The 11,423-nt window shown below is 40.7% G+C and overlaps 1 long non-coding RNA gene across 1 annotated transcript in view; it reads right to left on the reverse strand.

Moving 5' to 3' along the window:
* Nucleotides 1-5,757: 5,757 nt before the first annotated feature.
* LOC133541852 (uncharacterized) overlaps nucleotides 5,758-11,423 on the reverse strand; it is a 7,471-nt gene continuing 1,805 nt past the window's right edge. Inside the window, exons 1-3 of the long non-coding RNA XR_009803995.1 lie at nucleotides 9,845-11,423; nucleotides 9,504-9,586; nucleotides 5,758-6,902 (exon numbers count right to left, since the gene is read on the reverse strand). The exon at nucleotides 9,845-11,423 is cut by the window's right edge and continues 1,805 nt beyond it. This is a non-coding gene — a long non-coding RNA (uncharacterized LOC133541852). The remainder of the gene's footprint in view (nucleotides 6,903-9,503; nucleotides 9,587-9,844) is intronic.

Genomic DNA, 11,423 nt, shown 5'->3' on the forward strand with positions numbered 1-11,423 from the left:
GGACCGGACCCCCTCCACAAGGGAGAGTGGGACATAGGAGAAAAAGAAAAGAAACGGCAGATCAACTGGTCTAAAAAGGGAGTCTATGTAAAGGCTAGAGTATACAAATGAGTTTTAAGGTGAGACTTAAATGCTTCTACTGAGGTGGCATCTCAAACTTTTACTGGGAGGGCATTCCAGAGTACTGGAGCCCGAACGGAAAACGCTCTATAGCCCGCAGACTTTTTTGGGGCTTTGGGAATCACTAATAAGCTGGAGTCTTTTGAACGCAGATTTCTTGCCGGGACATATGGTACAATATAATCGGCAAGATAGGATGGAGTTAGACCGTGTAGTATTTTATACGTAAGTAGTAAAACCTTAAAGTCACATCTTAAGTGCACAGGAAGCCAGTGCAGGTGAGCCAGTATAGGTATATATGTATGTATATATGTATATAAAGGTATATACAGTATAGGTATATATGTATGTATATATGTATATAAAGGTATATACAGTACAGGCGTAATGTGATCAAACTTTCTTGTTCTTGTCAAAAGTCTAGCAACCGCATTTTGTACCAACTGTAATCTTTTAATGCTAGACATGGGGAGACCCGAAAATAATACGTTACAGTAATCGAGGCGAGACGTAACAAACGCATGGATAATGATCTCAGCGTCTTTAGTGGACAGAATGGAGCGAAATTTAGCGATATTACGGAGATGAAAGAAGGCCGTTTTAGTAACGCTTTTAATGTGTGACTCAAAGGAGAGAGTTGGGTCGAAGATAATACCCAGATTTTTTACCGGGTCACTTTGTTTTATTATTTGGTTGTCAAATGTTAGAGTTGTATTATTAAATAGAGGTCGGTGTCTAGCAGGACCGATAATCAGCATTTCCGCTTTTTTGGCGTTGAGTTGCAAAAAGTTAGCGGACATCCATTGTCCATCATTGAGTCCATCCTCTCCTCCATCACCGTGTGGTTCCCCGGCGCCACAGTCCAGGACAAGCATCGACTGCGGCGCATGGTACGTGCTGCTGAGAAGGTGATAGGCTGCAAACTCCGACCCCACCAGGACCTGTTCTCCTCCAGGAACAGGAAGCGTGTGGGTCGGATCACAGCTGACTCTTCTCACCCTGGACACAAAATATTCTCCCCTCAGGCAGGAGACTACGGTCCATCCAGACCCACCTGAACAGTTTTTTTCCCCTCGGCCATCAGACACATGAACAATAACAAGATCTGATAGCTCAGTTACAACTCATGTTATTCTATTCTGTGTTATGTGTTTTATGTTGCACGATTGCGCCAAGTAAAATTCCTGGTTTCTGAACCGGTTCTCAAGGAATGGCAATAAAACTCCTCTGATTCTGATTCTGAAACAAGCTAACGCTTAGAGAAAAACAAAACAAAACCATGACTTAGACTGGTACGAAATACTAGCAACTTCTGCTCGAATCCGTGAGTCAACCCAAATGTCATGACGCATCGCTCACATGGCGGTGCTGGATTCTTACACCAATGTGAAACAGCGCATAAAGTCTGTTACACGAGCACAATTAAGTAAAAAGTTGTAATGCTTAAATAAATATGAGGGGATCGTTTACTGAAAGACAAAGGTGGCTTAATGCAATAGGTCCCCCCCCAACCCCCTTCTAGGAGAGACCGGATGCAATGGACAGCGAGTGGGTCTAGCATAATATTGTGAGAGTCCAGTCCATAGTGGATCTAACATAATAGTGAGAGTCCAGTCCATAGTGGGACCATCCCAAGCGTAGACATCAATGCCCTCAGAGACCGGGGTGAAACAGCCCCACCTTTGTGTCCCGTACGGCCGCTCCGGCAGATGGCTCTCCTGGGTTGTAGTGATACATTGAGTACTCAGTTTCCTGGGTTGTAGTGATACATTGAGTACTAAGTCTCCTGGGTTGTCATAATACATTGAGTACTCAGTCTCCTGGGTTGTAGTGATACATTGAGTACTCAGTCTCCTGGGTTGTAGTAATACATTGAGTACTCAGTTTCCTGGGTTGTAGTTATACATTGAGTACTCAGTCTCCTGGGTTGTAGTGATACATTGAGTACTCAGTTTCCTGGGTTGTAGTAATACATTGAGTACTCAGTTTCCTGGCTTGTAGTGATACATTGAGTACTCAGTTTCCTGGGTTGTAGTAATACATTGAGTACTCAGTTTCCTGGCTTGTAGTGATACATTGAGTACTCAGTTTCCTGGGTTGTAGTAATACATTGAGTACTCAGTTTCCTGGGTTGTAGTGATACATTGAGTACTCAGTTTCCTGGGTTGTAGTAATACATTGAGTACTCAGTTTCCTGGCTTGTAGTGATACATTGAGTACTCAGTTTCCTGGGTTGTAGTAATACATTGAGTACTCAGTTTCCTGGCTTGTAGTGATACATTGAGTACTCAGTTTCCTGGGTTGTAGTGATACATTGAGTACTGAGTTTCCTGGGTTGTAGTAATACATTGAGTACTCAGTTTCCTGGCTTGTAGTGATACATTGAGTACTCAGTTTCCTGGGTTGTAGTAATACATTGAGTACTCAGTTTCCTGGGTTGTAGTGATACATTGAGTACTCAGTCTCCTGGGTTGTAGTAATACATTGAGTAATCAAACAGTCTCCTGTGTTGTGAAAATAAATTGAGTAATCAAACAGGAGTCACAGGCGTTGATATTGTTGTTGACATTCTGGCATGTTTACATGTAAAAGATTGAAATCGTTCTCACACGAAACTGTAATCTGGCTGTGAGCAGGCTACCGTATAAATTGTGAATTACACAAGTTGTATTCATTTTGGGGGGAAATCCTAGTCGCCCGCCTCTTCTAAAGATCCTCTCCGGAAGGCCCTTCCGGTAAAAGTTCAAGATGCCACCTCAGTAGAAGCATTTAAGTCTCACCTTAAAACTCATTTGTATACTCTAGCCTTTAAATAGACTCCCTTTTTAGACCAGTTGATCTGCCGTTTCTTTTCTTTTTCTCCTATGTCCCACTCTCCCTTGTGGAGGGGGTCCGGTCCGATCCGGTGGCCATGTACTGCTCGCCTGTGTATCGGCTGGGGACATCTCTGCGCTACTGATCCGCCTCCGCCTGGGATGGTTTCCTGCTGGCTCTGCTGTGGACGGGACTCTCGCTGCTGTGTTGGATCCGCTTTGGACTGGACTCTTGCGTCTGTGTTGGATCCATTATGGATTGAACTTTCACAGTATCATGTTAGACCCGCTCGACATCCATTGCTTTCCTCCTCTCCAAGGTTCTCATAGTCATCATTGTCACCGACGTCCCACTGGGTGTGAGTTTTCCTTGCCCTTATGTGGGCCTACCGAGGATGTCGTAGTGGTTTGTGCAGCCCTTTGAGACACTAGTGATTTAGGGCTATATAAGTAAACATTGATTGATTGATTGATATCATTGCAGCGGACACAAGCTCCTCCTACTGACTTGTGATTGGGCAGAGGGCGGGGTTTTCCCAAAACACGATTTGAGCATCCACGGGGGGGGGGGGGGGAGGGTGGCCACGCCAACTTGCACAGACACACCTCAATCAATCAATCAATGTTTATTTATATAGCCCCAAATCACAAATGTCTCAAAGGACTGCACAAATCATTACGACTACGACATCCTCGGAAGAACCCACAAAAGGGCAAGGAAAACTCACACCCAGTGGGCAGGGAGAATTCACATCCAGTGGGACGCCAGTGACAATGCTGACTATGAGAAACCTTGGACCTAGGGGACCGAAAGCAATGGATGTCGGGCGGGTCTAACATGATACTGTGAAAGTTCAATCCATAGTGGCTCCAACACAGCTGCGAGAGTTCAGTTCAAGGCGGATCCGAGACAGCAGCGAGAGTCCCGTCCACAGGAAACCATCCCAAGCGGAGGCGGATCAGCAGCGTAGAGATGTCCCCAACCGATACACAGGCGAGCGGTCCATCCTGGGTCTCGACTCTGGACAGCCAGTACTTCATCCATGGTCATCGGACCGGACCCCCTCCACAAGGGAGTGGGGGACATAGGAGAAAAAAGAAAAGAAGCGGCAGATCAACTGGTCTAAATAGGAGGTCTATTTAAATGCTAGAGCATACAGATGAGTTTTAAGGTGAGACTTAAATGACTCTCTACTCGTCTACGCTGTCTTCTGGATCCATTTTCAGCCGGGAATCCACACAACTCTTAATACACGGGGCCCCCGGGCGTCACCCACCCTCTGCGAATGAGGTGGGCGTCCATTTGAGCCCCCCCCCTCTGTCCTCCCCTCCTAGTGATGGAGAACAAATTGGCCACAGGCGGCGTGCGGACACATCCTTTGTGTGGCTGCACTTGATGACTCATCCGGCCATCATCCGCCACAAAAGGGAGGACAAAGGCAGGAGGACATGTTGACGTCGCCGGAGGGGGTCCCCACTTCTCTTCTGGGGACATAATAGCTTGATAAGTGGGGGTGTGAGGTGCTTGGAGAAGATCCTGTGTCGCAAAACCCTCCCCTGGCCCAACAATGGCGGTCGGGGAAAAACTTCATCTCTTTGTGCTCACCTCGGTTCTTCTTGCTGAGCTGAAACGGAAAGCACTTCGCCATGGGGTTCGTATTTAGCTTGATGGACCACGGCTCCCCCGCACAGGAGGACCAGGGACGGGTCCTCCCTGAAAGATCTGGCTCTTTAAAGTAGCAGAGTGTAAAATCAAGTTGACTTTAAATGCCTAACTGAGTTTCATTGTCCATTAAACCAGGTCCAATTGTATTTAAAACCCGCAAATTGAGTAATCAAACAGTCTCCTGAGTTGTAATAAGAAATTGAGCAATAAGAACTGTTAGAATCATTGTATGTAAGTCATCACTAAACTTTCTGGCTCCATGAGTTCCCGGGCGAGCAGACAAAAGCTGTCTTTGATCTTACCAAGCAAAAGGCTCGCCAAAACTCCACCGTGTAGGATGGGAAGCGACATGAAGGTTCGGTTTCTTCGATCGATCGTAATCCACAGTAAGATCGTGTCTTGGCCCGAGATCTACAAAGCGGAGAGAAAGCAGGACCTGACGCAAGCTCCAGGCATCTTTTCTTTGAACTGTTTTGTGAGCCAGGGCGACGGCTGTTTACGACCCCCTCTCCCCTTAGAAACAGCTGTTGCCATGTAATCAGGGAAAGTCGAAATAAAAGAGGAGGCGGGCAACCTTTTGTCAGAGTCTGGGGCGACGTTGCACAAGGGTACAGGTCTACGTGTTTCTCCTTGTTGAGCCATATTGAATCCGGTCTGTTTAATTCCTTGCTTCTTGTCTGTTTAATAGATGTCAAACAAATTCCCGGGCGAGCAGACAAAAGCTGTCTTTGATCTTACCAAGCCAAAAGGCTCGCCAAAACTCCACTGTGTAGGATGGGAAGCGACATGAAGGTTCGGTTTCTTCGATCGATCGTAATCCACAGTAAGATCGTGTCTTGGCCCGAGATCTACTAAGCGGAGAGAAAGCAGGACCTGACCTCCCTCCAGGCATCTTTTCTTTGAACTGTTTTGTGAGCCAGGGCGACGGCTGTTTACGACCCCTTCTCCCCTTTTAAATAGCTGTTGCCATGTAATCAGGGAAAGTCCAAATAAAAGAGGAGGCGGGCAACCTTTTGTCGGAGTCTGGGGCGACGCTGTACAAGGGTACAGGTCTACGTGTTTCTCCTCGTTGAGCCAAATTGAATCCGGTCTGTTTAATTCCTTGCTTCTTGTCTGTTTAATAGATGTCAAACAAATTCCCGGGCGAGCAGACAAAAGCTGTCTTTGATCTTACCAAGCAAAAGGCTCGCCAAAACTCCACCGTGTAGGATGGGAAGCGACATGAAGGTTCGGTTTCTTCGATCGATCGTAATCCACGGTAAGATCGTGTCTTGGCCCAGGATCTACAAAGCGGAGAGAAAGCAGGACCTGACGCGAGCTCCAGGCATCTTTTCTTTGAACTTTTTTGTGAGCCAGGGCGACGGCTGTTTACGACCCCCTCTCCCCTTAGAAACAGCTGTTGCCATGTAATCAGGGAAAGTCCAAATAAAAGAGGAGGCGGGCAACCTTTCGTCAGAGTGTGGGGCGACGTTGTACAAGGGTACAGGTCTACACGTTTCTCCTCGTTGAGCCATATTGAATCCGGTCTCTGTTTAATTCCTTGCTTCTTGTCTGTTTAATAGATGTCAAACAAACAGTCTCCTGTGTTGTAATAATAAATTGAGTAATCAAACAAGTCTCCTGGGTTGTAATAATACATTGAGTAATAAAACAGTAATTTCATGCACCTCTCACCTGATAGTAGACAAATGTGGCCATGGACCGACAGGCCGGTCCACTTTCGCGTTTCCCGAGATGGCCAAATGGAGCCCAGAAACTTTTTTTTTTTTTAAGCCTTTGTGAGAATTTCAACTGATTCTTCATCTAAACGGGATTCCCAGCCAGAGTGGAAATATTACAGGTGTTTTATTATGGTTAGTTTGTATGTTTAGTACCCAGCAATGCTGCTAATGCTAAAGTGTCATTCGGCTTCTAAAACTCATTGCTCATCCTCGTTGTGTTCGGGCTCAAAAACATAAGGATACGGGTCATCATTTGCCCGATGTGATCGCTGTTGGCTCTCACAAAGTCTACTCGATTAGCTTTGTTGTGAATGGGGAAGGGATCTGTGACTGACTTCCTCGTTATCGCTCAAAATGGCTCCATGATTGATAGTATTTTGATCATACCAATTAGCCACTTAGCTTTGAGCATCTGGAATGTAGAAAATGTGTCAAAGTTCACCTTTGTCAGGTAGCTTGCTTGAAAACGCACACCTGATATCTCACAATATATACATTTCTAAAAGTCATAATAAACATGAACTCACTGTGCCGATGGTAATGACGTCATCTGGCTGGGATTTCCTTGTAGCGTAGCACCCTCTGGTGGACGGACACAAGCATTGCATGAGTGGGAAAGTAAAATATACACTATATTGCCAAAAGTGTTTGGCCACCCATCCAAATGACCCCTTGACCTGGTGTATAAAAACAAGCACTTAGGCATGATTGTTTCTAGAAACATTTGTTAAAAAATGGGCCGCTCTCAGTGATTTCCAGCATGGGACTGTCACAGGATGCCACCTGTGTAACAAATCCAGTGGTGAAATTTCCTCGCTCCTAAATATTTAAAAGTCAACCATTGGTTTTATTACAAAAAAAAATTTTTAAAAATGGAAGAATTTGGGAACAACAGCAACTCAGCCACCAAGTAAACGGACAGAGAAGGGTCAAGGGATGCTGAAGCGCATAGTGCAAAAAGGTCGCCGACTTTAGCTGCAGAGCTCCATACGTCATGTGACTTTCCAAGTAGCCCACTTACAGTACGCAGAGGGCTTCATGGAATAGGTTTCCATGGCCGTGCAGCTGTATCTAAGCCATAAGTCACAAAGTCCGATGCAAAGCGTGGTATGCAGTGGTGTAAAGTACGTCGACACTGGACTCGAGAGCAGTGGAGACGCCCTCATTGGAGTCATGAATCCCGCTTTTCCATCTGGCAATCTGGGTTTGGAGGTTGCCAGGATGAAGGTACATTTCGGACTGTATTGTGCCGAGTGTGGATTTTGGTGGAGGAGGAATTATGGTGTGGGGTTGGTTTTCCCAGGGGTTGGGCTTCATCGAAAGGAAATTTGAATGCTCCAGGATGCCAAAAACATTTTGGACCATTCCATGCGCCCAAACTCGTGGGACTGTGTACAACAGGGGTCAGCAACCTTTTTGAAACCAAGAGCTACTTCTTGGGTACTGATTAATGCCAAGGGCTACCAGTTTGATACACACTTAAATACATTGCAAAAAATAGCCAATTTGCTCAATTTAACTTTAACAAATAAATCTATATATATATAAAAAAAATTGGTATTTCTGTCTGTCATTCCGTCGTACATTTTTTTTCCTTTTACGGAAGGTTTTTTGTAGAGAATAAATGATGAAAAAACACTTAATTGGACGGTTTAAAAGAGGAGAAAACGGGGAAAAAATGAAAATTAAATTTTGAAACAGTTTATCTTCAATTTCGACTCTTTAAAATTCAGAAGTCAACCGAAAAAAATGAAGAGAAAAACTAGCTAATTGGAATCTTTTGGAAAAAAATTAAAAAAAAATAATTTATGGAACATCATTAGTAATTTTTCCTGATTAAGATTAATTTTAGAATTTTGATGACATGTTTTAAATAGGTTCAAATCCAATCTGCATTTTGTTGGAATATATAACAAATTGGACCAAGCTATATTTCTAACTAAGACAAATCATTATTTCTTCTAGATTTTCCAGAACAAAAATTTTAAAAGAAATTCAAAAGACTTTGAAATAAGATTTAAATTTAATTCTACAGATTTTTTAGATTTGCTGGAATATTTTTACTTTTATTTTAATCATAAATTTGACGAAATATTTCACAAATATTCTTCGTCGAAAAAACAGAAGCTAAAATGAAGAATTAAATAAAAAAATATTTATTATTCTTTACAATAATAAAAAAAAAATATTACTTGAACGTTGATTTAAATTGTCGGGAAAGAAGGAATTTAAAAGGTAAAAAGGTACATGTTTAAAAATCCTAAAATCATTTTTAAGGTTGTATTTTTTTCTCTAAAATTGTCTTTCTGAAAGTTATAAGAAGCAAAGTAAAAAAATAAATTAATTTATTTAAACAAGTGAAGACCAATATATAACAAATTGGACCAAGCTATATTTCTAACAAAGACAAATAATATTTCTTCAAGATTTTCCAGAACAAAATTTTTTAAAGAAATTCAAAAGACTTTGAAATAAGATTTAAATTTGATTCTACAGTTTTTTTTAGATTTGCCAGAATATTTTTTTTTAATTTTAATCATAAGTTTGAAGAAATATTTTACAAATATTCTTCGTCGAAAAAACCGAAGTTAAAATGAAGAATTAAATTAAAATGTATTTATTATTCTTTACAATAAAAAAAAAATACTTGAACATTGATTTAAATTGTCAGGAAAGAAGAGGAAGGAATTTAAAAAGTAAAAAGGTATATGTGTTTAAAAATCCTAAAATCATTTTTAAGGTTGTATTTTTTCTCTAAAATTTTCTTTCAGAAAGTTATAAGAAGCAAAGTAAAAAAATAAATGAGTTCATTTAAACAAGTGAAGACCAAGTCTTTGAAATATTTTCTTGGATTTTCAAATTCTATTTGAGTTTTGTCTCTCTTAGAATTAAAAATGTCCAGCAAAGCCAGACCAGCTTGCTAGTAAATAAATACAATTTAAAAAATAGAGGCAGCTCACTGGTAAGTGCTGCTATTTGAGTTATTTTTAGAACAGGCCAGCGAGCGACTCATTTGGCCCTCACGGGCGACCTGGTGTACAACACGAATGCACAAAGCGAGATCCTTTAAGACATTGATGACAAGAGTCTGGTGTGGATGAACTTGACTGGCCTGCACAGAGTCCTGACCTGAACCCGATAGAACACCTTTGGGATGGATTAGAACGGGGACGGAGACCTCACCAATCCGCTTTTGGAAGAACGGTGGAAAATTCCCATGAACACACTCCGCAACCTTGTGGACAGCCTTGCCAGAAGAGTTGAAGCTGCAAAAGGTGAACAGACACCATAATAAACAATACTTTTGGCGATATAAGGTACGTACTTTAAAAATATTCGACAAAGGCGGAAAAACAGCAGGCTTTACGACAAGTTTTAATCCAAAATGGACATTATTTTACAGTCAAAGGAGGACATTCTGCCATCACGTCATCCAGGAAGAAAATCCCGCTTTAAGACTTTTTCTTCCTGGCAGGAGCAAGCTTTTTTTTTTTTAAAGTTCCAAATAAAATTTTAGGACTCACGAGGAAGGAAGGTCACGTTCCACAAACACAACTTCCGTAAAGATGGCTGACATATTGCCATGATAGTCCGTCTCCATCACCTTCGTCATCATCCCCTCACTCCCGTGACTAAAGTCCCCTTTCCTTCCTTCCTTCCTTCCTTCCTCGCACAAAAGTGAAGAAAAAGTGTCTCCAAGTGTGGAAGGTAGAAGGTCACACAAACAACGGCATGTAAACACTTGACACTCAGTAACATGTTGAGTCTTGCTCACTGTCTGCACAAAGAGGGCGTGTGAGATGCAGGCAGGTCGTCATGGCAACGATGAGGCCGCCCCCTGCTGGCCTTAGGACAAAATGCATCTAGTTCGATATTAGTGTCAAACTGGAAAGAGAATAAAACTCTAAATAAAATTATTCTCTTGTGCTGTAAAGGTTAAGTTACAGTTTTTAAGTGATTCTGAAGTACATTTTCTGACTAGTAGGGCTTGTTGGGAAATAATACAACATTAATAACATAAAAAAATATATAATAAACTAAAAAAAATTAGGGACAATTGTGGGGGGTTTCTGACAAGTTTGGGAGGCTGTTTAATTAAAACTGTCAAATAGAAAAAAACTATAAATCATTAGTACAAAAACTATACAAAACAAATCAAATTACACGTAAAAAGCAATAAAATAAAACAAAAACTATTGATCACTAAGACAAAAACTAAATAAAAAAATGAAATTACACGTTTGCATAAAAACTATCAAACAAAACAAAAATCATTAAGACAAAACTATAAAAACAAATCAAAATCATAAAGACTTAGAAATCATTAATACAAAAACTATGAAAACAAATCAGATTACACGTTAGCATAAAAAGTAATAAAAAAACAAGAACTATAAATCATTAATACAAAAACTATAAAAGCCGATCAAATTAAACATGAACATAAAAACTATAATAAAAAAACTATAAATCATTAATACAAAAACTATAAAAAAACAACAAATTTTCCTGTTAAAAAAAAAACTATAAAATAAAACAAAAACTATAAAGCATTAATACAAAAACTATAAAAACAAATCAAAAATGAAGTGAAGTGAATTATATTTTATATAGCGCTTTTCTCAAGTGACTCAAAACGCTTTACATAGTGACACCCAATATCTAAGTTACATTTAAAGCAGTGTGGGTGGCACTGGGAGCAGGTGGGTAAAGTGTCTTGCCCAAGGACACAACGGCAGTGACTAGGATGGCGGAAGCGGGAATCGAACCTGCAACCTTCAAGTTGCTGGCAAGGCCACTCTACCAACCGAGCTATGCTAAATCATAAAAACTTATAAATCGTTAATACCAAAACTATAAAAACAAATGAAATTACACGTTAGCATAAAAACTATTAAAAAAACAAACTATAAAACAAATTAAAGTACATGTTAACATAAAATGTAATAAAAAAACAAGAACTATAAATCATTAATACAAAAACTATAAAAGCCAATGAAATTAAACATTAACATAAAAACTATAAAATAAAAAACTATAAATCATTAATACATAAACTATAAAAGCAAATCAAATTACATCTTAACATAAAAACTAATAAAA

This window comes from Nerophis ophidion, linkage group LG01 (assembly GCF_033978795.1).
Source record: "Nerophis ophidion isolate RoL-2023_Sa linkage group LG01, RoL_Noph_v1.0, whole genome shotgun sequence".
In the NCBI taxonomy this organism is placed as follows: domain Eukaryota; kingdom Metazoa; phylum Chordata; class Actinopteri; order Syngnathiformes; family Syngnathidae; genus Nerophis; species Nerophis ophidion.